At 37.8% G+C, this 27,250-nt stretch overlaps 2 long non-coding RNA genes across 2 annotated transcripts in view; one reads left to right on the top strand and one right to left on the bottom strand.

Annotated features, from left to right (window-relative positions):
- LOC144302958 (uncharacterized) overlaps positions 1–27,250 on the top strand; it is a 52,696-nt gene that overhangs the window by 4,767 nt on the left and 20,679 nt on the right. Inside the window, exon 2 of the long non-coding RNA XR_013369967.1 lies at positions 9,773–9,858. This is a non-coding gene — a long non-coding RNA (uncharacterized LOC144302958). The remainder of the gene's footprint in view (positions 1–9,772; positions 9,859–27,250) is intronic.
- The window catches only part of LOC144302957 (uncharacterized), a 32,867-nt gene continuing 5,767 nt past the window's right edge, over positions 151–27,250 (bottom strand). Inside the window, exons 2-3 of the long non-coding RNA XR_013369966.1 lie at positions 14,457–14,546; positions 151–570 (exon numbers count right to left, since the gene is read on the bottom strand). This is a non-coding gene — a long non-coding RNA (uncharacterized LOC144302957). The remainder of the gene's footprint in view (positions 571–14,456; positions 14,547–27,250) is intronic.

Raw genomic sequence — 27,250 nt, 5'->3', positions numbered from 1 at the left:
TGATGTATATTTATTAAGATCAGCAGTGCAAATCCTTACAGGCTATTTCATTATGCACCCTATGAAGTTAATGCCATGTGTTTTTATAGCATAATGCCTAATTTCTTCTTTAAATTATAAACCCATCAATCAGAGTTTATGTACCTCTTCTGTTCTGAATCATACACGGAACACTATTGGCACAGGATAAAGACTATTAATTGGCATTTACACATTTACTATTAACACATTTGACAAGGATAAAAAAGAAAGTAATGTTTTCACGGGGACAATTTCTCTTGGGTGTTTGTATGTTATAGTAAAGGGAGACACGTGAACATGTTTGTTGAAGAAAGACTGAAGCCTCTTAAATTTTCTGCTCAGGCTCATCAGGGACTTGTGGATAATTTGCAGGCAATTTGTATCCCCTTTTCCTGCAGGACTAAACCTCAGATGTAATTCCTGCAGTTGTCAATCACTCTTCTTGTCCCACAGACCATTCTGCAAGAATATATCATGTTCTGAAGGTTTTCTCAAATTTATAAATTCAGGAATTCAAAGGGACTCTGCTGGTGAAGTAGAGGGTTTCTCCTGTAGAAAGAAGAATGAGAGGCAAGGAATCAAGTCTGTCCTGAATAAGCACTTCTTTCAACATAAGCTGGAGTTAGAAGTACATGTCAGATGAGGATTAGCTCTAAGTTTCTTCATTTAAAAAATTACTCTCTTTTGCTATCCCACTGGGTTAGACTTTCAAAAGAGTAGGCAAGATGCCAGTGAGGATTTATAATCCTTTCCTCCTCCATGACTGATAGAAGGAGAGAGTTAAGGGAAGGAGTTCCTTCTGAGGTAAGTATAAAGATTATTATAATAATAATAGGCTCCTTTATTTGGAGCAAATGAAGGCATATTAAACACTTATCTAGTACACTGCCATCAGAGAATATATAACTGGCATTCTCATACCTACTTGGCATATGGGGAAACTGAGATACAATATGGCTTAGAACTTCACCAGTTTCTTTAGATTTCACTTTTAAATGTGAGCCTATAAAAATACATCTTTCTTTTTATATTTAATTTCTCTTTCATGATCATCAAAGAAACATATGCTCCTTGTAGCCAACAACACAAGATCAGATACTATAAATTATCCGTGGTCCCATCACTTGGAAGCCATGACCGTAACCATGTTGGCATTATTTCTCCCAGCCATTTTTCTACAAAGCTTTTTTCTTTTCATAGACAAAATCAAACTGTATATACAATTTGAGTCCCGCTCTGTTCACTTTACGTTACAATCACAAGCCAAAGATATTCTTATCAACACTTGGCAGTTTTGACCCCAGTTTCCTATTAAGAGTAGAGCAGTTACATTGAAGAGTCAGAGAAGATCAAAAATCCAATGTTCAAGTTTCTGAAATTAGGAGATGAACTCTTGGCAAAGCGAGTCCTTGAAGGTGGTCCTTGGCATAACCAGCAAAAGACCAGGCTGTCCTTCAGTTCCAGCAATGAGATACTCTTCTGACAATGTGGGAATTATGCAATGGACCCACTGGAACAAGGCAGAGATTTCTGTGACTTGACTGATGGGCAGCTTTCCTGGGCATTCCATTCACAGAGCTATGATTGAAATCATGTCAGTAAGCCTCCTACCATGTGGACATTCTGTCAGTCAACATGTTGACACAGGAGCCAGCGTGCAATCTTTTTTAAAGATGGCTACCAGTTATATCTGAACATTCAGATTCATTACAGCCCTTGATGCAGGGAGCAAATGTTTCTCATTGCCCAGAGGACAGTCACACTGGATGCCAATCTTCATGCCAGAAGAGCCTGGGTTTTCATTTCACTTTCAAACAGCACTAAAAGGTCTAAGTCGGTACAGAGATGAGAAGGGATTTAAGGTAATGGTGTGGGCAGGAAGTAACAGGTGGGATCTTAAGGTACAGTTAAGCTCTGAGCACATATGCGTTCACACACACACACATACATGCATGCACGCAATCTACTTTTATAAAATAACACTGAAACTATTTGTATAAAACTTTTAAAGACATAAATGCTCTTAAAATGCAAAGCTCAGTATAACTCATGTATGCCACCTCCTCTTAGGAAAATATGGACACCCCCGAAACCACATTTGTTCGTTCATTTATTCATCCATTCATTCATTTATCAGATATTTACTGAGTGCTAGCCTGCACCAGGCAGTGTTCTGGGCTATGGGTACAAGCAACCTATGGGACCAACCAAGTCCCCACTCTCAAAGTTTATATTCTTCAATAGAATTTAATTTAACAAAAAAGTATTTTGTGCCCAGTTTAAAAAATGCTAAAGAGACAGAAACTCCAAGCAAAGGGGATCCCTGGATGGCTCAGCGGTTTGGTGCCTGCCTTTAGCCCAGGACGTGGTCCTGGAGTCCCGGGGTCAAGTCCCGCATTGGGCTTCTTGTGTGGAGCCTGCTTCTCTCTCTGCCTCTCTCTGTGTGTCTCTCATGAATAAATAAATAAAATCTTAAAAAAGAAAGAAAGAAAGAAAGAAAGAAAGAAAGAAAGAAAGAAAGAAAGAAAGAAAGAAAGAAAGAAGAAAGGGAAAGAAGAAAGAAAGAAGAAAGAAAGAAAAAGAAAGAAGAAAGAAAGAAAAAGAAAGAAGAAAGAAAGAAAGAAAGAAAGAAAGAAAGAAAGAAAGAAAGAAAAAAGAAAGAAAGAAAGAAAGAAAGAAAGAAAGAAAGAAAGAAAGAAAGAAAGAAAGAAAGAAAGAAAGGAACTCCAAGCAACACCTGACAAGACTGGACCTTGTACTGGGGATGGGGTGGGGGAGGGAGTACAATAAAGGATGTTATTAGATGAACTTGCAAAATTGGAATACAAATGATAGATTATATTTTACTTAAACATGTATTTTTTAGATATTTATAGAAATATATTTAAATATATAGAAATGTATCTATAAATAAACCCAAAATGATCCAGAAAAAATAAATCAAGGACAGAGAGTAAATGATAATTTAAAATGGAATATAATTCAATAGTAAGTGAATCTAGATATAAGGTACATGGGCATTTTTTTGTACTCATAATATTTTTGCTTTATAATGCTTTGGCAAATTTGAAATTATTTTTAAATAAAATATTTTTAAAACCTATTTCACTTTGTAAAATGAATGCAAACACAAAGTCCTTAAATCATGTGGCAAGCTCCTGTCAGTCACTTATGATTTTTAGATGTTTGATTGACATGCTGATTTTCTTGGGACTTCAAAGATAGGATTGTATTCCCTAATCAGACCCACAGAATAACTGAGGCATAACTTTCAAAATCTCCACCTGCCACACTACAACATGGACTGTCGATGCTTTCTGTCTCATCCAAGAACCTATTGATTTCCTTTTAGTGCTGTCTGAAATTTATCTGAAATATACAATTATCCCACTCACTGTGTAATTGTCATTCACCATTCTCTGAGCTAATAAACACCCTAAAGATCTCAGCTATATGATAGAAGCCGGAAATGCCACCAAATGATTCCTTTAGAGACGTCTCTATCTTCCTTCCTTCCCTTTCTCCTCAGGAGTCAGATAGCTTTCCTGACCTTCACCTACTCTTTCCACTCTTCCCCCTCACTGATATTTACCCCAAAAAACTCCTGCATGTCAAATCATGTCTTGCATCTGTTTCTTAGAAGACCTAGACTAACAAGGCCCCCTTATCTTCAGAAGCATGCATACAGAACTAGAGGTTATGTCTTAGTCACCTTCTTGCATAGGGGTGTTTCCCAAGCCTTCATCAGCAATACATTAGAAATGATCCCCAAGAAGGCAGTCTAATCTAATATTTATGAGACTAGACTTTGAAGTCAAAAGGACTCAGGTGGAAGAATTAGTTGGATGATCTTAATATTTAATGGAATCAGACTTCTACCCCAGCGATACACATACATATTAGACAGTAATAGACTTCTATTTTTTTATGGACTTCTTTTTTTAGGTAAAATACAGATTTTTTTTTTCATTTCTAAAGACAGACAGCAAAGTAACTAGATGTAAACTTCCTTGGTTGCAATCAAAATCCCTATTTGCTTCCACAAGGAGATGTAAATTTATACTCGGATGACCTGAATTGGCTTTTAGCTATTTCTGTAATTCTTCAGACTTATGGTCACCAGTACTACGTTGGATTTCTTCATTTACACAAATGACTAATCTCACTTTGGTTCTCTCTTGGAGACTAATGGTTATTTCAGTCTTGTCTAAAGTGTAATAACTTCTCTTGCTTGAATGTGGGGGGCCAGAGCCATGTAGCCGTTTGTGCACCACACCTATCTCGAAAACCTGAAGACATCTCAAACACAACTCTTCAAAAATGAAGCACATTTTTATGTTCCTTTAAGTATGCTTCCTTTCTAGGAAATGGCACTAGCTACTGCACATCCTTTCCTTCATAGCCAGTCACCAAGTTTACTATCACACTAAGAAATATGCTACTGCCACTATATAGGTTCTATCACTATATTTTGAAGTAAAATTGTTATATAACCTCAGTGTTCATGTACAACATTATAACTCAACATCTACATGCTCTACAAAGTGGTCACCACTGAAGTGTAGTTACCATCCATCACCATACAATCAACACCCCTTCACCCTTTTGCCCACCCCTCACCCCCGTTCCCCTCTGATAACCACCGATCTTTATATCTGTGAGTTTGTTTTTGTTTTGTTTTCTTTGTTCATTTTTTAAAGATTCCACATATGAGTAAAATCATGTGGTAATTGTCTTTCTCTATCTGGTGTATTTCACATAGCATAATATTCTCTAGGTCACCCATGCTGTCACAAATTGCAAGATTTCATTCTTTTTATGGCTGAGTAATATATATATTAATATATATAATATATATTCCATAATATTCCATTTTGTATGTAAATATAAAGGTATGTATCACATCTTCTTTATCCATTCATTTATCAATGACATTTAATTATTTCTAGTTCTTGGCTATGTAAATAATGTTGCAAATGAACTAAAGGGACATATACATTTTTTAATAAGATTTTTATTTATTTATTCATGAGAGAGAGAGAGAGAGGCAGAGACACAGGCAGAGGGAGAAGCAGGCTCCATGCAGGGAGCCCAACGTGGGACTTGATCCTGGTCTCCAGGATCAGGCCCTGGGCTGAAGGTGGCACTAAATGGCTCGGGCAGCACCTGAGCTGCCCCTTGAATCAGGGTTTTTACATTCTTCAGATACGTAGCCAAAGTGGAATAGCTGGACCATAGGGTAGCTCTGTTTTAATTTTTTGAAGAATGTTCATACTGTTTTCCACACTGGCTGCACCAATTTACATTTCCACCAATAGTGTACAAAGGTTTTCTTTCTCCACATCTTCTCTAATACTTGTTAATTCTTAATGTCTTTGTTGTTTTTGGTAACAGCCATTCTAAATGGTGTGATGTGATCTCTCATTGTGATTTTGATTTGCATTTTCTTAACATTAGTAATGTTGAACATTCTTTCATGTGCCTGTTGACCTCTGCATGTCTTCTTTGGAAAAATGTCTACTCAAATCCAATGCCAATTTTTAAATTAGATTCTTTTGTTATTATTGTTGAGTTGAGGAGTTCTTCATATATTTTGGATATTCATCCCTTGTCAGATATATGATCTATGAAAGTCTTCTGTTCACTTGGTTGCCTTTTTGATAATGGCTTCTTTATTATGCAGAAGCTTTTTAGCTTGATGTAATCCCATTTGTTTATTTTTGCTTTTGTTGCCCTTGCCTCTGGAGTCAGAGATCCACAAAAATATCTCTAAGATCAATGTCAAAGAGCTTACCGTCTCTGTTTTCTTTAGGAATTTTATGGTGTCAGAGCTAACATTCAAGTCTTTAATCCCATTTGAGTTAATTTTTGTGTATGGTATAAGATAGTGCTCCAATTTTGTTCTTTCACATATGGCTGTACAGTTTTCCCAGCACTGTTTTCCCAACATCAAAGAAACAAGTTTTTCCCCATTGTATGTTATTGACTTCTCTCTCTCTTTTTTTAAGATTTTATTTATTTATTCATGAGAGACACACACAGAGAGAGGCAGAGACACAGGGAGAGGGAGAAGCAGGCTCCATCCAGGGAGCCCGACGTAGGACACGATCCTGGGTCTTCAGGATCACACCCTGGGCTGAAGGCGGCACTAAACCGCTGGGCTACTGGGGCTGCCCTGTTCTTGACTTCTTCGTCATAAATTGTCCATATATGTGTAGGTTTAAATCTGGGCTCTCAAGTCTATTCCAGATGTGTGTGTCTGTTGCCAATACCATACTGTTTTGATTACCATATCTTTGTAGTGCAGTTTGAAATCAGGGTACATGACACCTCCAACTTTCTTCTTTCCCAAGATTGCTGCTATTTGGGATCTTTTGTGGGTTCCATACAAATCTTAGAATTATTTGTTCTAGTTCTGTGAAAAATGCCATTGAAAGTTTGATAGGATTGCATTAAATCTGTATGTTGCTTTGGATAGTATGGACATTTTAACATTATTAATTCTATCAATCCATGAGGACTGAGTATCTTTCCATTTATATGTGTATTCTTCAATTTCATTCATCAGTGTCTTGTAGTTTTCAGTGTATTGGTCTTCCAGCATCTTGGTTACATTTATTCCTAGGTATTTTATTCTTTTTAATGCAATTGTAAATGGGATTTCTTTCATACTTTTTCTTTCCAATAATTCCACATTTAATTGGAAATGCCATAGATTTCTTTTTGTTTATTTTGAATCCTGCTACTTTACTAAATTCATGTATTAGTTCCAACAGTGTTTTGATTGAATCTTTTGGCTTTTCTATATATAGTATGTCACCTGCAAATAGTGACAGTTTTCATTTTTTCTTACCAATTTGGATGATTCATATTTATTTTTCTTGCCTAATTGTTCTGGCTAGGACGTCCAATACCATGTTAAATAAAAGTGACAAGAGTGGGCATGTTTGTCTTGTACTTGATCTCAGAATAAAACCTTTCTACTTTTTTACCATTGAAGATGATGTTAGCTGTGGGTTTGTCATATGTGGCCTTTATATGTTTAGATAGATTCCGATTGAGATGATCCTATGATTTCTATTCTTCATTTTGTTAATGTGCTATATCACATTGATTTGCAGATGTTGAATCATTCTTAGATCTCTGAAATAAATATCATTTGACCATGTATATGATCTTTTAATGTGCTGTTGAATTTGGCTTGCTCATATTTTGTTGAGAATTTTTGTATAAATGTTCACTGGCCTGTAATTTTCCTTTTCACAGTGTGAAATTTTCCTTTTTCCTTTTCACAGTGTGAAAACCACAGTCTGGTTTTGGTATGAGGGACACTGTTGACCTCATGAAATGAGTTTGCAAATGGTTCTTTCTCTTCAATTTTTTGGACAGGTTTGAGAAGGATAGGAATTAAAACTTTGAATGTTTGGTAGAATTCACCAGTGAAGCCATTTGGTCCTAGACTCCTTTCTTTCTTTATTCCGCTAGATCTGAATGAAATTCTTACAATAATGTGTTTCTGTTCCAGTTTTCCACATTGAAACCAAAGTGATTAAAAACAAGCAAACAAACACAAGTCTCTTTGAGATGGTCTTGCTTACTTTGAAATTTCATTTCTTTCTTTTATCTCCTAATAAACTATATATATTCAGATTAATAGATCTCATTTATTAATTGCACACTACATGCTAAGCACCAGAAATGGTCCTTTGCAGCCTGGTAGGACAAGTATTACCATTAGAGAAGATAAATAACTTTTTTAATATCATAAGACTAAAAGACAGAGGCAGGTCTTTTTATTTCAAAGTTCTCCTTTAAAAAAAAAAATGAGCAAGGGGTAAAAAAGAGAGTGAGAGAGAGACGCAAACCAAGAATCAGACTCTTCACTAGAGAAAACAAACTAATGGTTACCAAAGGGGGGGTTGGCAGGGGATGGGTTAAATCAGTGATGGGGATTTAGAATGCATTTGTAGTGATGAGCACTGGGTGTTGTATGGAAGTGTTGAATCACTATATTGTACACCTGAAATCAATATTATACTGTATGCTAATTAACTGGAATTAAAATAATTTTTAAAATTGGTACATAACATACATAGCAAAAAAGTATAGGTTTTTAGTGTACAGTTTGGACAAATATTTACGCCCCAATCAAAACATAAACTTTTTCCATCACCCCCGAATTACCCTTTAATAAATGATCTATAATTTTCATATAGTGAAAACACATTTTAAATGCACAATTTTGAAGGCCATTGTTTTTTGCCCTTTACCTGCCTTGTGCCACACCTGCTTAGTTCTTTTATGCTACACAAGGGAATATGCATTTTCCTATGTTGAGATGCTCATACTACTTCTGATAACATCTACTCATTTTCTACATTTCAGTTTTAACTCATCACCTTACCTAATCCTCTCTCATACCCAAACCCCCACCAGTAAACTTTTCTCTATCACCTACTAATCGTCACTTTTAACTTTTTATTCATTTATCATTCCCAGTGAAGTTTAGATTCTAAAATATGTCCACAATCTCTTGTTTGTATTCTTTGCTGGGCATCTAATCTCTTGATAGGTGCATAGTTAGCGTTCAAGACATATTTGTTGAATAAACAAGTTCATGATGCTAAAGGCATAGGTTAATGCCTTGTAAGTCATGTGTGAAGTTAAGATTTTATGCCAAGGCAACAAAGATCTGATGGGGGTTTTACACAAACGAATGCCATGATTATCTGTATTTTAGAAAGATAACTAACAGCAGTGTAAAGACTGTAAACAGTAGTGAAAATAATAGTTACAGGAAATGGAGTTGGGAAATCATTGCAGAAGTCCAAAAAAGAAAAATATAAGGATGTTGGTTAAAGGAATGAAACTAGGAAAGCCCAGAGTTCAAAAATCATTTCTGAGAAATACTCTTCAGACCTCCATGGGGGAAATAAAGAAGAATCAAGCATACTCCATTGTCTTTGGTTGAGAGAAAATAAATAGCTATGCTGTTAATAGAGAAAAATTGTACAAGAAAACAGAATAATTGGGCAAATTTATATTTTAATTTTTTTAAATATGCATTTATTTGAGAGAGAGAAAGTGCAGAGTGAGCAAGAACTCAAGGAGGGAGAGAGGAGGAATCCCTGGGTGGCGCAGCGGTTTGGCGCCTGCCTTTGGCCTAGGGCGCGATCCTGGAGACCCGGGATCGAATCCCACATCAGGCTCCTGGTGCATGGAGCCTGCTTCTCCCTCTGCCTATGTCTCTGCCTCTCTCTCTGTGACTATCATAAATAAATTAAAAAAAAAAAAAAAAAAAAGGAGAGAGGAGACAGGGAGAAGGAGAAGCAGACTCCCCACTGAGCAGGGAGCCCAATATAGGACTGCATCCCAGAACCCTGGGATCATGACCTGAGCTGAAGGCAGATGCTTAACCAACTGAGCCTCCCAGGTGCCCCTGGACAAATTAATCTTAAAGCTCATAGGTATAATACAAATAGACTGGAAATGAAATGGAAACGTTGGCCAAGATATAAGAAGAGTAATCAGGGACTAGTGATGTAGTGGTTGTGCTGGATAGTTTCCATTTATTCCTCTAGAGACATTCTTTAACTTTTTCTGTGTTCTAGAATCATGACCAATTTTGATTCCATGACTGAATTTTGGCTTGGTTTAGTTGAGTTTAGACAATTAGAGGCACCAGGAAAAAATTTAAAGGCAGGAAGATAGTGAGTTTGGGATTTTTACTGAATGACTCCTGCCCTTTCAGGTCACCACAGGCCAGTGGCATCCCTCTGCCAAAGGACACAGCTCTTGCCCAGTGACCCTCTTGAGGCAGCTACTGCATAGATTCCAGTAAGTTCTCCCCCCCACACCCCTTTATCCTTTCAGGTCCAGGAGGAATAAGCCTGGGGTACTAACCATTCCTTGCTGGTTTCCTTCAGTAAATAGTCTTATTAAAATTTTCTAAACTACTCCATTTGAGAGTGTCATATGTTTCCTGCTGGGACCCTAACTGACATGTACAGATGGTACCTAAAGTCCTGGGAGACAAAATCACCAAAGGAAAGAAGATAGAATTAGAAGAGTACATGTAGGAAACCAAAAATGAATTTAAATTCTTGACTCAAGACATTTGCAAGGAATTAGTTCTAGAGACAGGAAGCAGAACAGAGCCAGAGAAGGAAAGGGTTTCAAGGAGTCAACAGTTTCAGATAGGACAGGAAAGTCTACCAGAATGAGAAGTGGACTAGACTCTTAGACACTTAGTATGCTATAGGTGACTTAAAAAAAAAAAAAAAGACTTATGTATTTATTTGAGAGAGAGAGAGAGCACAAGTGCTAGGGTTAGGGGTAGTGGCAGAAGGAGAGAATCTCAAGTTGACCCCCCACTGAGCACAGAGCCTGATGCCGGGCTCTACCCATGAGCTTGTGAGTCTGATGCCTAGCTGACTGAGCCACCTAGGTGCTCCACAGAATGCTATAGGCAAATTTTATGAAGGGTGGTTTTGGTGTCATGGAGGGGCTAGAGGCATGGCTGCCGTATGTGGAGGTGGGGATGGGAGTTGAGACCGAAAAAAAATAGGAGTTTAGGCTATTTATTCAGGAGTTTGGAGAAAGAGGAGAAGAGTAAGATAGGGTAATACTGTGATGGAGAAATTGTGTGGGAAGGTTTCTGAGATGTGAAGTCTACAGAGGAAAGTGAGATAAGACCTAGGAAGGAGTGGATGGACAAGTTCATGGAGGAGGAAAGATGAGAGGATGAGTTATTCATAGAAGGGACTATGTCCCTCAAATGTCAATGAAGGATGTGAAAGTTATCTGAGCTCTCTATCTTGCCCCATAACACCTGGTACACATCACTAAAACATGACTGCCACCGTTACTTTCAATTATATGTTTACTTTTTTTTGTAGATATCTTATTTTTCACTATATCACCAGTATTGTGTATATAGGAAGCAATTTTTTTTTTTGAAAAGTTGAAGATTTGCCAACATCTTAAGTTTAAAGGTAGCATAGTCGAGGGATGTCCTACCAGATAGTTTTATATTTTTTTGTGAAACATGAGATTTAGCCTGGTTGAAATTGAGGAACATAAAGAAAGGTAAAAAGTTTGAGGGAAAAGGCAGCAGTTTAAAACCATTGTAGTTGAGAATATTCTGATTTTTACTCAGCAAGTAAAATTTAGATACTAATTTGACTTGCCATCTCTTACCTACAATGAAGAAAATGAATTAATGGGCTGATAGGAGAATTTGGGCCATGTTTATTTTTTTGACTATGAACTTTTAATTTGATTAAGGTGAATAAGTCTCTGTGTACCTTATCAGTTTGGGTGAATTGTTACAATTGCATTCTAGACTCCACAACCAGTCCCTAGGCCAGTGACACACTTAGAAGAAAGGTTCAGCTGCTCCTCAGAGCACTCCTCTCCACCTGCAGCCCAGTGGACATCACTTTATTTTGGGTCTCTATGTAGCATATACACTGTACAACAATGGAATCGATTTTCATATGTGGCCAATTCAGTCAGTCCTTGGTAGTGGTATCTTATAAAATTGTTTTCTATACTGCCAGAGGGCAGTATGGAATTTTAACTTGGCTTCTCTCTCTCTGAATATATATATATGTGTATATATATATATATATATATATACACATATATATACATATGTATATATATATATTCAGAATATGAGCACAATTTATTTTTTAACTGTTCCCAAAGAGGATCTGAGGTGACTATTCTATTTTCTTTTACCTTTTTTGTATGGGCAGAAATTAGATTTCTTTCAGGGCTTTTAAACTGCATCAAAGGAGAGGCAATATAATACAGTTGTGAAGAGCGTAGATGCTGGATCCAGCTTAAATCACACATCCATTCAAATCCTGGTTCTACCATTAAACGGCTGTATGTGCTTGGGCACATGAATTAAGCTCCTTGTACTACAGTGTCTGCCTCCAGATGAAAAACTAAGATAATATTTCTACCTCATAGATTATTATGACAATTAAAAGCTAGAATATGGAAAATATTTCAACTCATAATTGGAACATAGTTACTAAAATTATTATTAAATCCATTAACTTACTATTTTTTAAAAATATTTTATTTATTTATTCATGAGAGACAGAGAGGCAGAGACATAGGCAGAGGGAGAAGCAGGCTCCCCATGGGGGAGCCTGATAGGGGACTTAATCCCAGGATCCCGGAATCATGACCTAGGCAGAAGGCAGGCGCTCAACCACTGAGCCACCCAGGGGCCCCAACTCTTCCTATTTCTTTACAATAAATTGCTATTAAATGGCCTATCAAAATATCACTAGATTATTCTATGATTTAATATACCCATTTAGTAAAATAGGTGACATGTAGAAGATATTTTATCTGGTAAGTGCTATGTTAAATAATTATATATGTTTTCACAGGAATATATAACAGAAGAAATTGAGGCTGAGGAAGATTATTAAGTCAGCCAGCAACAAACAGTTGGTTAAGTGAGATTAGAACCAAGTAGTTTGACTCCAAACCTACATACTTAATCCTAAAACTACACTCTTCTTTCATCACACAAAATTTTTCCTCATTAGGTAAAAATATCAGTCAGGGTATGATTAGGCTTAGTTAAAACTGAAAAACAAACTAATGACATTCCTAGTAGAAACTACTAGAGAATAGTGACTACTCTTCCCAGAGCTGTTATATTTTGTTTTTCTGAGGAATGTTAGTAAATTTTGTCAGATTTAATTTAGGATTCAGATGTTTGGAGAAATATTTCTCAGCTTTCACTTTAGAGCACACTCAACTCCCTGAAACCTTTGAAAATAAAATATCTATAAAACTGATCTTTTTTTTTTTCTCCCGTGGATGAAGAATATCTACTGATTTAATGTATGTGAATTAATTTTTTTAAAGTAGTGATTTACAAGATGGTCATAAACACTTCCTCCAGGTGGAAATTTTCAACTCAGGAAGACAATAGATTTAGAACATGTAAACAGCATTTAGTTTGCTCATGGAAAGAAGAGGGGAAAAAAAATCCTTGATGTTCTCATTTCTCTGTATCTCTAATGTACTTACCTTTAAAAGAAATTCATTCTCTTATAAATCATGTTGCATGTTACAAATAGTTTCACTTTAGTTCCATTGCATATCATGAAGAAGTAGCCATGTGCTCTTTTTCACTGTTTAAAAGGAAAGTTCTCTCTCTCTCCCACTCTCCTCCCTCCCCCTCTCTCTCTTTCTTCCTACGCACCCCCTCCATGTATAATACATATATTAGCATTTGTAAATAATTTTCCTGGTTTCTAGCTACTATCCTATTCTAGATAGTGGCAAAAACATCCACAATAATGTTAATGTTTTATTATTGAGTATAGTTTCTGATACTCAAGTTTGATTATAATTGACTTTATAATCACAAGCTTTACTCTTCTAAACATTTCCTGCTATAAGAATTTTGAAATAGAATATGTTTCACAAATTCAAAATCAGGTCTGTTCTGCTCCCTTAAGCACTGGGAATTCGGGCTATTATTTAAAAGGCTACATACAGATGAATTGGGGAGCTGAGGGTGGGGAAATCGAAATGGAGGAAAGATATGAACTTTGGGTAGATAGACCAGGGTTTGAGTTCCTGCCCCACCACTTATTACCTATAAATTTATGCAAGAAATTATGTATTTAACCTCTTAGGCTTTCAGTTTCTTCTGGATTTATTTAATGGGTACATTCATATTTACCTCTTTTGTTGATGGGAGGGACAAATGCAAGAATGTATTCGAATGTGTCCAGTACTGTTAATAAGACATGCTACATTATTATTATTATATAACAACATCAGTTCCGATCTCTTGGCCAACACTACTTTCATGAATGTAATTATGGACAGCTAACCCTGATGGTGGTAGTATTTGAAGAGTTGAGAGAGGAATATATTCTTGCTGTGGGCCTTAACATTCAAGACAGTTCAGAACATGAAGGAAATGGACTTGACTCTAATTGGAAGTGGTGTGATGCAATGGTACAAGGGAAGGTTTTTTAAATTAGAGAAGTAAGTATGAATTTCATCTCTCTATTAACTAAAAGTGTGATTTAAGTCATTATTTACTTATTTATTTATATATATATTAAATATTTTATTTATTTATTCATGAGAGACACACAGAGAGAGGCAGAGACACAGGCAGAGAGAGAGAAGCAGGCTCCATGCAGGGAGCCCTACGTGGGACTCGATCCCAGATCCCAGGATCATGACCTGAGCCGAAGGCAGACGTTCAAACCGCTGAGCTACCCAGGCGTCCCACTCATTATTTAATTTATAGTAAATTTAGCTTTCTCGTCTGTAAAATGTGGACAATAATATATACCTCTAGGCCTTCAGGTGAGAATTAAATGAGGGAAAGCTTCTTAACACAGTGCCTGGAAAAGACATGAATCCTAACTTCTTACCTGGAGGAGCAGGAACATCTTTCCATGGGGTGGTGGTGGGGTAGGGGATAGGATGTGATGACTTCTCTGCCATGGTTTATCTGTACCTACCTGGGGCAAAGAGCAAAAGAGTAGGGTAGAGAAGCTATGGATGCTGCATTTTTTCCTTGCTTACTACATCACCAAGTAGGCATTTCCTTTTTCATTGACTGGCATTATGAATCTCATTTCAACCAGATCATATTGGTAGGTTAGGGCAGAGTAGGATTGATGGTCTAATTTCTATGGTTAAGATAAACTATGGACTACTATGCTATTTCTCCAGAAATTATAGCTACTGATTCATGGCTGCTTACTTTGCTCTAAATTCTTTACCCAAAGATTAGCTAATCACCTTTGAAGCCTTTCAAATAAATTGAAAGCCTGAGCACTTCAAGCCACATGTTCAAGATTATACAGTTTATAAGCGACAGAACTAGAAGACAAACACAAATCTGTCTGAGATCTTCTCTTCCTACCCCATCCGGTCGTCTCCATTTCCTCACCTGTTCTTTGATTGTCCGCTTCATCAACTCTGGCTGGATGAGGTCCCTCGTGACTGTAAACCTTCATAGCACTTTTTCACCTTTCAAAAGGCTCATATACTTTTCTATTAGTTAACTAAAATCATTTGAGTTCTTGTATCATTTTCCCAAATCAATAATAAATTCCTTGAGAGAAGAGACACTATTACATACCATTGTATCCATCTTTTGCAACACGGAAATTTAATTATCTCACAAAACAAGAAGTCTAGATGTAAAGAGTACCAGAGTGTAGCAATTTAACAATTTCATAAAGGGCTCAAACTCCTTCTGTTTCCTCTCCATCATATTTAGCGTATTGGACTTTTCATTTTTCACCCGTCAGTTGCAAGATGGCTATCACAGATGCAGGCATTTGGTTATTGTTCAAGGTAGGAAGAGTGGGGAAGGGCAGCACAACTGAACTCTCTACTCATGCCTGTCTCCTATGAGACAGGGAAACTCTCCCAGGAGCTCCCTGTTTAACTTCCATCCCAGTACTCAATCCCTTTGTAGGTCTTCAAGAGTAGAAACACTACTATAGCTCTACATTTCCCCCAATGCAGTGGTTTATGACTGAAGAATTTAAAGGCCCATTTCGAGCCTTAATGAGAGTTCTGTGTGATGGTAAGCAGAGAATCAGAAAGCTAAGGGCATCCATGCATATTACACAGCTGTTGAAGATCCCTTCCAAGAAGCTGCGCCCATTTTCATATATCGACTTTACAGCACCTGAGATTTAAAGTCTCAAATTGAGAGATGGTGCAGATCTTTAGGATTGCTTGCAATTAGTCAAGCCCTCCGATGTTACAGAATACCAAGGGTTTACTTTGACCTCTTTTGTGATGAACAAGGTGGATTGTGTATGTTTCCTACTGAATTATTACCCCTTACATTCTTGAGAGAGTCTTTGTTGACAGCTGACTTGTAGACCCAAGCATATGTTTAGTTATAGTTCCCTCAGGTGCCAACAATAGGTAGAATAAACTTTAAAGATGTTTCAGGTGAATAGCATTTCACCCTCTACCTTGGTACAAATTGTGAGTCAATTATTTATGAGCAGAACCCAATTTGTTTAAACCTCATTGACCTTTAATACAGTTATGACATGTGTCTTGACTTGACTCTTCCCTCTATTGATTCGGTCTGGAAAAGTAAAACAAGAGGTGAAATGGCCCCTCAGGGTAAGTTAAAATTGTAGGTTACAGCCATGTTAAATTGCTTTAGTATACTTTGTGTCCTTTAGAGTCAGAAAATGAAGCAATAAAGTAAGTTGATGTAAGTAATTCTTGTTTTTAAAAGGACCTTGAAGTGCTCTTAACAATATCATGGATTTGATAAGATCTGCTTTAGACTTCTTAATTTAAAATGAACATAAAGATGGTAAAGCCAAAAGAATGTTGAAATACTAGTGTTGTGCTAACAGCTTTGAAACTGAATTCGTGGGAGAGGACTGATAGGAATTCTTCACTATTGTCTGCCATACCTGGGGAAAATTAAAGCAGCACTTTAATTTAACTGCTAGGAATTTCCTGGGGGGCATATCCAGGTGTACAAAATATTTAGGAGGGTTTCAAAAGTTTTTGCTCATTACTTCTGTGTTATCAAGTTCAGACAGTGTTTAAAACTCAGGCAATTTTCAAGCTTGAAATGTTCATTTTTGTGACAGGCAAACCTATTAAATCTGAGTGCTCACAGCTTTTTCCTCTCTCTTACCCCTTCCCATATTTGTCTGTAATTATTGTGGTATTGGTGGACTAAGTGGAGGGCTGGAGAAGACAGAAAGAAAACATTAATTCTCATAGAAAAGAAGAGAGAGCATCATTAGTTGGAGTAAAGAATAGACTGGGGAGTAAAAGAACAAGAACCAACAGGGGAATGTGAGCTGTGTTTGGGACAGAATATTGTGATGTTTCGAGAGAGGGAGGAGAATAAGTTGAGGTAGGGTTTATACAGAGAGAAAGAAAACTGATTTCAAAATATGTTATGATGCATGATGAATGGTGTGCTTTGAGATAATTAGATATTTATTTAAATTGTTCTTTCAAGTAAGAACAAGCTGGTTTGGCTCTACGCTGGTCCCTATCATTATCCTCTAAGTTGTCATCACTTGCATTTTAAAACCCCTTTTTTCTTGCATACCAATAATAACCATTGTATTGATGGATAACCTGTGAGGGAAGCACGTAACAAAAAGGAGGAGATTCTGAGGTGGAGTTGGGTGAGATGGAATTGGAAGGTGAACTTGGAGTAGTTTTAGAGCATGCAAATGCTGGACCAGAATCAGAGGCTTTTGAGATAAAGGGCCAATTTGGGGGAGATGTTTGTCACTCCTAGAACCTCAGATACTGCTTAAATGTTGCCTCTTTGGTTTCAGTTTATGCTTCTATGAGTTTGATTCTAGAGATCCGTTTGTACCACTAATAACCAAGAGGCTAGTTTAAGCCTTCTAGAACTCTGGATAATATGATGTGCTGATTCAGAAATCCCACACTCAGAGCACCTGGGTGGCTCAGTGGTTGAGTGTTTGCCTTTGGCTCGGTGTGATCCTGGGATCCTGGGATCAAGTCCTACATCAGGCTCCCAGCAGGAAGCCTGCTTCTCCCTCTCTCTGTGTCTCTCATGAATAAATAAAATCTTAAAAAAAAAAAAAAAAGAAATGCCACACTCTGAAGATTATATACCAGCCATGTAGATCAAGAGCCTCTTGAAGATGCCTGAATTAAGGACTACGAGAAGCTGCACATGAACTGGCAACTACTATTTTAGAACGAGGGGTGAAGTTGCAAGCTTGAACCAAGATATCACATAATTCTTTTGGTCAAGAACCTCAAACTCCATTGTTGTCATCAAAAAGAGCACAACATGTGGGAGGGAGTTGGTACCATTTCGAGTTAGTCTTTCCAGCTCCCTACTCTAAAGAATCATTCAGTGGGATCCCTGTCAGCTCTGTTGGATTAGGCCCTGTCTTCTTTCTGGGCCTGCCAACTATCTCTGTGCAAATGCATAGAGAACATTTCTTGAGTCCTGGTGATACAAATGTTCTGTACCAGATGCAATGGTGTCTACTCTCAAAGTTCATCCTCTAGTCAGTGATAAGCACAAAATCCTCTAAAAGTGGTTTCTAACAATAATATTCAGATTGCTGAAGCTTTTTGGAGCTTTACATGTGTTATCTGAGTTGTTTTAATAATAATACTGCAAGGCTGGTGATGTGTAAATGTCTGTTGTTCTTACTTCTATTACAAAACTAGAAAATTTGGATTCATGGAGGTTCAGAAACTTGTCTACATTATTTGGCTAAAACTTATGAGACCTACATCTTCTGATTTCAAATCTCATGTCCTTTAAAATGGAATTGCATTGGATTGAAATGACTGAAAATTAATGGAGTTTGTAAAAGTGCAATAATCTTGCATATAGTTAATCAGAGAGGGGTGAGGATTCTTAAAAATAGGCAATTTATTATAGGTTCTAAAGAGGGACACAGATTTAGAAAAAAAGATATTTGTAGGAAGTAGAAAGAAATGAACACATAAATTGATGGCATATCCAAGATTCCTTTGCATGTATATTTATAATTTAGAAAGGTATGTTAGAGTAATAGCTGACATTTAGTGAGTACACACTGTATACAAGATGCCTGATATATATTATCTTGTTTAATTTTCATAACATCCCTGAGATAGGATCTATTATCTGACTCTCTTTAATAGTCAAGGAAATGGATATCAAAGAGGTTTAAGTCTAACTCAGAACCATAGGTAGCAGAACTAGGACTCCGATTGCCTGGTTTCCCTGATAGCACTTTGCAGAGCCATGGGGTCCAGAGAGGGACTGCATTATGGTTAAGATAGATATTGAAGATCGTGAGGGGCTGGCTTAGCATGGAAGGCCACCCTGTGTCAATAAGGGCTTTGGGGGAGGGGAGGTTAGTACGATTTGTTAAGTGTCCCTAAGTCTGCTGTTATTGCTGGTTCAGACTTCTCATTCCTGACCCTGAACAAAACTTCTTAAGTTCAGTACGTTTGAAACGAAAATAGCGACATTATTTCTTTTCACAGATCTGTGGAAGAGCATCTCAATGCAAACGTAATTCATCCCCTTTCACTATAATTTCCTTACTGTGGGAAATCCTTTTGAAGATTTCATCTTATCTCATGCTTAACTTTCATAGATTAAACTCCCACAGACACACTTCTTTTAAATACATTTCCTTTTCGGGCCCCAGATTTCTCTTCATGATTGTGAGGGACCCTGCTTAACATAGGAGGCCATCCTGTGGCAAGAAAGGTTCCAGGGTGAGTTTAGTACTATTTGGCAAGTGGCCCTCAGTGTAACTCTCACTAGATTTCCTTTTGTCATTATCAAACTCAATAGGACTCAAGCTGGGCTGGTTAGGCTCCTTTAAATGCCCCTTCAATAGATTGGGAATCAATAGATTCCCCCGCAAATGTGACTTTGTTTCTCACTGTCTCCTCTCCTCCTCCTTTTTCTTCTTTTTTAAGATTTTATTTATTCATGAGAGACACAGAGAGAGAGGCAGAGACATAGGCAGAGGGAGAAGCAGGCTCCCCATGGAGACCCTGATGTGGGACTCCATCCCAGGACCCCGGGATCACGCCCTGAGCCAAAGGCAGAAGCTCAACCACTGAGCTACCAAAGCACCCCACTGTCTTTCTCAAGCCCCACTAGACAGCCTCTACCCAGACTGGGATGCAAGATGATTGAATCTGTATTATTCACTTCCTAGCCCTAAGCACCCCTTACTCAGAATCCTATTGCACACAGCCAAAAAATACTGGTCATTCCTTAGATCTTGTATTTCTGTTAATAATTACCTCCGATGACTTCCTTGTTAGATGTTAACTTTAAAAAGCAAGCAAACAAAACTCTTCCCTAGTAGCCAGCTTTACCCACAAAGTCTATTATCTCTCTTATGTAACTCAAGCCATGTTGTATCTTTTAGCTGGCCAACCAAGACATTTTGTGCTAATATTATTTTCTCCCTTGTTCAGTTGAACAAAATATTCATTTTGTGCTAATATGATTTTTCTCCCTTGTTCAGTTGAAAAAATTCTTGACTGAGACTTTTCTGAAGGTTTCAAATAAATCCTTCCTCCTGTTGTCATGTAATATTTCTGCCTTTAAAAACAAAACAAAACAAAAAAACCCCAAAAAAACCCTGAAACTAAAAACAACCCCCCCACTCCCCCATAAACCATTCCAAACCAACCAAACAACAATAACAACAACAACGAAAAACCAATCAAAGTCCATCATTCAGGTTTGTCCTGATTTATTATTATCCCATTTTCCAATGTGGCAAAAAAAATTCCCAGCCCAAACTTCCTAATTTCCCTTTTGTTGTTTTTATTAATAAGTATCCATTTTAAAGGAGAGTTATCACCTCTATTGGATTGTAAATCTCCTTGAGGGCAGGAGACTGTGTCTAACCACTAATAGGTACCCACACATTTATTAGTGAGCAGTGCTACCTCTAGGGGGTCAATAAATACTTGTTGACTCACTGACTCTATAAATATAAACGGCAAAATAATCAGACATTCTGCTAGCACCTAATTTGCTCCCTGTAGGTAAGTTTGTCTCTTTGGTAGCATTGATTCTTTTAGGCCACCAGGGTTCCATTTAGCGAATTACAACTGCCTTGTGCTAACTGGTACCCTGGTGGCCTGAATGAGCTTAAGAGTCTCCCCAAATGAAGGACATCTCCCCCGAGAGTGACTCTGAATCTTGTTGAATACCTAACCCAACCTTTATTTTCTTCCACAGCATTTTCCCTTTGAGACAAAGATTCTTTTGCCTGTGGGCCTTTTAGCCTTTTCACAAGTCAGAAACTCTCATGTCATAAACAAATAAAAATGCACTTCATTTACCATATTCTTGCTGTTTTACATTTTTAAAGGGAAGTATTGCTGAATTACTGTGAATGCTAAGCAGGAAATTCACAATTTTCCTTGTAGTTTTTTTTTTTATTTTTTTTGTAAGTGAGCATCTTTCTGACAGATCCAGCCATCAACAGTGCCCTCCTACTGTTTGACTCACATTCAGAATTCATTTCTATGTGCACCACGGTACACAAATTTTGCAAAGTATTAGAGGAACATGCACAATACTCCCTAGTTGTTTCTTCCTCAGGCCTAGTTTCCCAAAGCTTTTCTGTTTTGTGCAGCATTCTCTACCAAACAAGGCTCCTTTATGCAATTTTAGGAAATCCACAACAGGATAAAGTTAATGGATGAGTAGTTGCATTCCTGCAGGGAATCCCTTAATTGAATCCTGAGGAATCTGGTCTCTTTTGTTAGGCCGTGTGCTAAAAATTGGAAGCAGATCCTTAAGAAGTGTTAAGAGTCTTCTGGACTGCAAAGATGCCATGTTCCCTATTCCCCAAATAGGATTGAGATGCTAATGAATTTGAGGGGTTTATGAACAATTCTTACCTTTGGTGAAAGCATATGCCATATGTAAGTCATGAATAAGGCAGTGCCATGCTCTGATAGTATCAATCCATCCTGATTGCAAATATTATTAATGCCCTGCCTTCCTTCCACATGTCCCTCTGCAATATCCTCCAACAATTGCATGCCCCATTCCTATGTTCCCTAAGAAAGACATCTACCCTGGCTGCAGAGCCAAAGAATACAGCTACTTCCAATGGCACACCCTTCATCCTGCTGGGGAAGTATGTTACCAAGACTTCCTTGACTCCTGACTCAGTTTCATTCCTTAGATTTGGGGAGTTCCTGTTTTCTCTCACTCTGCATCATTTTGTTTGTACACTTATTTCTTACCAGAGCAGTTTGCCCTCTGCTTTTTTTAGACCTCCACCAGAGATGATGCTCCATGGTGACTCTTTGCTGTTCTCTTGGAGGAAACTGTAAATGGTAATACCCAGTGCCTGGCATAATTTGTCTATTAAACTTCTGTTTCTAGGAGGCCTTTCCTGATAGTAGCAATAGCTGCTATGTATTAAGCACTTCCTGTGGGCCAGGCACTACACTGGGTGCTTTTAGCATTGCTCTTATTTGATGTTCCCATGAAGAAATCCAGGCCCAGTGAGACAAAGTATCTTGCTAGTGAGAGACAGAGCCAGGAGTCAAAGCACTGATATTTCTCAAAGCCAGAATTTATCATTCACTACAGTGCCATGTTCCTTATTTGACACTTTTCTCTCATTAGAACTGTGTTCACCACTGTTTTCTCATTGTAGTTACACTCACTCACACACACACACACACACAGACATACACACACCCAATGCACATCTGTGTCCTGTATATATAATAATGCCATTGATCACTTTTGTTATAGATGGCTATTAATATTCTTAAGTTTTCCTCCACTAATTTCAGAGAGTGGAGTTTGAGTCTTATTTATCTTTTATGTCTTTCCACCCCTAACTCCAAGCCTGGAACCAAGTTATTGCTCAATAAACAGTAATGATAATATTGGTTTGGTAGAGACATCATTAGGACATAAATTTTAATTTACAGAAGTTTATTCAAGTTTCCATCACTATTGTGGTATTATAGCTTGCAATTTTGGCACTCCTAAGGGGAATATTTATAGACTAGTTGGCAATTTACAATTATTCTCTCTTTATGTGCAATGCTAGCTAATCAATTGCATATTAAAATAAAGGGTTTGTATGAATAGGCTGGTTTAAAGTATTTCTGTGTTGCAAAGATCAGTACAATATAACACACCAACTTAATTTTTAGCAGCACTTTAAGCAAAAAGCCTGAAGGAAGCCTTTACTTCATAAGGCAATGCAATAAATGAAAGCGTCGGACCAGTGTTTCTGCCTTTTTGGCTTTAAACACCTCCTAGGGATTTGACATGTATGAAGACAGTATGTCTGAAGAGGTTCATATAATATTTTTTTTAGAAGATACTACTAAAAGGCAAGGTTGTGTGGTAACTAAGTACAAAGAAAATTATATTTCCTGATAATAATCACCTACATGACAATGTGCTTTTGGTCACAAGAACGTGACAAGAAAATGCCAATGGCCCAGTATAACTCTCACTTCTGCTGTAAAAAAAAAAGCACCACAGTGAAGGAGTGTCACTGGTGGAATTTTTATTTTTACAAAAATCACAGACTCTTATAAGTGCAACGTGGTGGCCATTTTGGCTGAATTAAAGTGTTCTTTTCTAAAATTTTCTGTCGCTCTTTGCTCTAATTTCTACTTCTAGGTTTTCTCTCTGGTGTGTACTAAATTTGGGTCTAAATACAAGGAACCCCAAATCCAAAATAATAGATGGAGGGTGGGAAGACGTAGGATGATTATTGCAAGACCACATCATATATTATATAAAGACAGAGTCTCAGCAATTTATTTGGCTGTGTCAGGGTGCTTGCTTAGGGAGCTAGAGATCTAGGTTTTCTTTCTATCAATAGCTCTTGCTGTCAATTAATTAGAATATATATTCCTATTAATTCAAGGCTGTGCAATGCCTTCTTTATGTACACTGCAAGCATTTCCATGAAACTGCATCTGTCCTCGGTTAGCCCATGCAGTGCTTCTGCCCAGAGATCCAGTGTTTCTTTCCCAATCTACATTTTGTATGCTTGTCAAGCTGTGCAGATGCTTTGTGGATTGGAAGTATTGCTGCTTCTCACAATATTTTAAAATGTTGAGAATATAGATTTTTAACTTGATCTCTTTACAGATAATGGTAAGTAAAACCCATTTAACAGATCAGGGAATTAGGTCACCTATGATTCACTATAATAATATGCAAACCATAAGAAAGATGGTTAAATATCTGTCAACAATGGATTTTCACCAATTCATACAGCTATCTCACAGAAATTAAGGCCCCATGTCTACTTCTGAAATAATCTGACCATTTTGAAAATAGAAGTGCTAACCATTACCTTCATCCTCAAATCTGCATTTTTTTAATAGAATTCTGTACCTCGACTAATAGCATTTCAATATACCCTGTTGCCCCAGTTAGGACTCTTAAGGTCATCCTTGACTTACGTCCCTTATTTCTTATGTCCAATCGATCATCAGACCTGTCAGTTCTCCCTCAGAAGTGTCCTCTGGCTAAAGTCCCTTTTTATCATCCTCATGGCCACTGGCTTAAACCCTCATCATTTTTGTTTGGAGTATTCATATAGCTTCCTATCTGATCTCCCCAGCATTTGTCTTCCTCCCCTCGAGTTCATTCTTCACCTAGACACCAGAATGATCTTCCTGAAAACAATTCTCATCAAGTTACTTCTCTCCTTAAAGACCTCAGCTGGAGTCCACTTGTTCACAGGGTGAATGCTAAACTCCTATCGCTCGACCTATCAGGCTTTTGGCTATTAGACATCAACTTCTCCGGTTACAGTTCTTGGCATTTTCTGCATGGATTCTCATCCCTGGCTCCATTCCTAGACACTCCTATCAAACTCATATATTAATTAATTATATTACTTTATGTCATTGCACGTTTTCCTACAGCATACTGTGCTGCTTTTCTCCTTCACCTCTTGCCAACTCTTACCATAAGACCACACAAATATCATCTCTTGAGGTCTTTCCTGCTGCTGGCAAAATTGCTTTTACCCTGTACTAGACTCTCTCGTCATGCCAATAATATTCCTATTATATTTACTGCTTTGTATTTTAATGATGTGTGAGCAGGTCTACTTGTAACTTCTTTGGGGAGGAAGCTCTTCCTATACCTGATTCATATTTGAATTGACCAAGTATGAGGATGTTTAATAAATGCTGCATGAATGAACAAATGATCCAGATTGATCTTTTCTCCATACTATAGTGCTTTGTAACCAAAACAAATGATATTTTTGCTATAAGTGCTTGTACCATAACATGATATGTGTTTTCCTAAAAAATTCAGTCTTACGTGAAAACAAAACAAATGCACACAATAAAAAGGGCTCACTGGGCAGACCACTGAAAACCCCATACAATTTGTAATCAAAGCATAATCAAAACCATATTTGGTATCTGAGCTAAGTTGGATCTCCCTAGCATACACCCCTCTTTAGTGTGGCCAGATATGGCCATAATAGATATCAATAGCAAACAGTAATAATAGACTGGAGATGCTAATAATGTTCTGATTAATTAGGGAGGAGTTGCTAAGATAACATGGATGGAAATGGAGTCTGAGCCAATGGGTGGTTGCTAAGGTGAGCCCTGGGACATTGCAACCTGCCACAAGCTAAGAGTTTCCTTATGCTAGGGAAGCACCTCTTTGGAGGAGGAGCCTAGAGTGCAAGCTCTCATTTTTAATTTTCTAAAAGTATATACTGCAGCCTTAGAAAGGGTTGCTGTGACCAAGGCAATAGCCATGCTGGGGAACTTTTTCCTTTCCTGCAGAAAGTTATAATTCTCCTCTTGCTATGTTTTTGTCCCTCTTGCATATTGAAACAGGGTGAATTCCACATTGCAAGAACATCCCCCTGCTTTTTAATTATATTTTCCTGCTGATCAATGATATATGAGCTAAATCACATTCTAACTAGGGGCATTCCAGCAAAGGAGACAGTATTCATATATTTGCATTGTTTAATTATCTAATGCCTATTATCTCGTCTTTCCAATGATTCTTTGAAGATGGAGACTGTATGTAATACTGAAAGAATCTGAAATTTTTTTTCAGCTTTTGACATAAATTTCTTTGAGTAGCAGATACTATTTTTGCCAGTCATTTGTTTGTTTCCTCTCAAATCCATTCTTTGCTCTGCACCTCTCTGGTTTGTGTTGCAGGGACCTATGCTTTACAACCTCCCTTCCCCAATGGCTTCTGCATAGTTTTGGCCAATGGCAGACACAGGGGGAAGGCTGGTGGGCAGTGGGAGAGAAGCTACATAGTTCTCCTCTTAGGTCTTTGCCTTCGGCTTTCATTTCTGGCACTGGCTACCTTCCTTCTGTGGCTCTAGTTCCTGTGGAATTGTCTCTCCCTCCATGGTTCCTGTTCCTGTTCCCACCAGGCAATTCTCAACTGGAGTTCTAGCTCCCCCTATATAGGCCCTGCCTTTGATCTCTAGGAATAACACCTACTCCCCTTGGTCCTTAGAGATGGCAGAGGCTTCCTGCTGTTGCTAATTTCTGGATTGCTTCATTGTTTCTTGCCTGGATCCTCTTAGCTCTTCCATCACCATGTTACCATTTTCCTGTAAATGATCTAAAGAATCCCTGACTGGATTCTGGTATGCTCTTAAAACACAATATAGAGTAAAATCAGATGTGCTATAGGTGCCCATTGCCCAGCTTGTTAGAATAAAAATCACCTTGACTATTACCTGTAAGAAGATGATGGTAAGCGATAGCCCTAATATGTCACTTGGGAACCCAAAATGAAGTCTTGTGAAAAATTCCTTAAATATTAAGAAATCTCACCAGATCTTTTCCAGCACCTTGGTCACACACTTGCACTCTGACATTCCTATCATCTACAGCACATGCTGTCAAGCCATACTGCTGCTGGTACTTGAGGACATGGCCCTAGTGACTGTGCCCAAGATTATGACATTTAAAAAAAAGATTTTATTTATTTATTCATGAGAGACACACACACACACAGAGAGAGAGAGAGAGAGAGAGAGCCAGAGACATAGGCAAGGGAGAAGCAGGCTCCATGCAGGGAACCTGGTATGGGACTCGATCCCAGGACTCCAGGATCATGCCCTGGGCCAAAGGCAGGTGCTAACCTACTGAGCCACCCAGCCATCCCAGATTATGACATTTAAAGGCTTGTCTCTCTAGGTTTCTTTTCAGTAGACTATTAACAGGGAAAGGTATTTAAATGTCCTGAAAAATCCCCAAAGTTCTCTGGCCTTTATTCCCAAGCAATTCATAAGGAACAACGTGAAATTTCAATTAAACCTGAAAACAAGCAAGTTCTAAACCCTTTAAGGACTGCCAAAATAAAAAGTAGCACCCCAGTAGGGGAGAAAAAAGAACTGGCTCTGTAAGTACACACTACAAAACCTGATGTTAGTATCTTCCAGAAAACCTAACTGTTGATGTTTTCAGGAAAACAGGGAACGAGATGTTCATACCCCACCTAACATGTGCAATGCGAGTAATCCAACTTTTATTGACAAAAAGGGTACAGAAGCTGTAATCATACAGCCTGACTAAGGAAAGAATAATGTAGTTCTTTTGAGTTGGGATTAAGTTGTGTTGGTTGATGGGTTTGGAAAAACAATATTATACTTGGCTTCTAGATAAATACTGCAGAGACCTCTTGTAAATCTTC

This window comes from Canis aureus, chromosome 32 (genome assembly GCF_053574225.1).
Source record: "Canis aureus isolate CA01 chromosome 32, VMU_Caureus_v.1.0, whole genome shotgun sequence".
Taxonomy (NCBI): Eukaryota; Metazoa; Chordata; class Mammalia; order Carnivora; family Canidae; genus Canis; species Canis aureus.
Note: the sequence above shows the minus strand (reverse complement) of the source record. Positions and strands in the feature narration are given on the sequence as shown.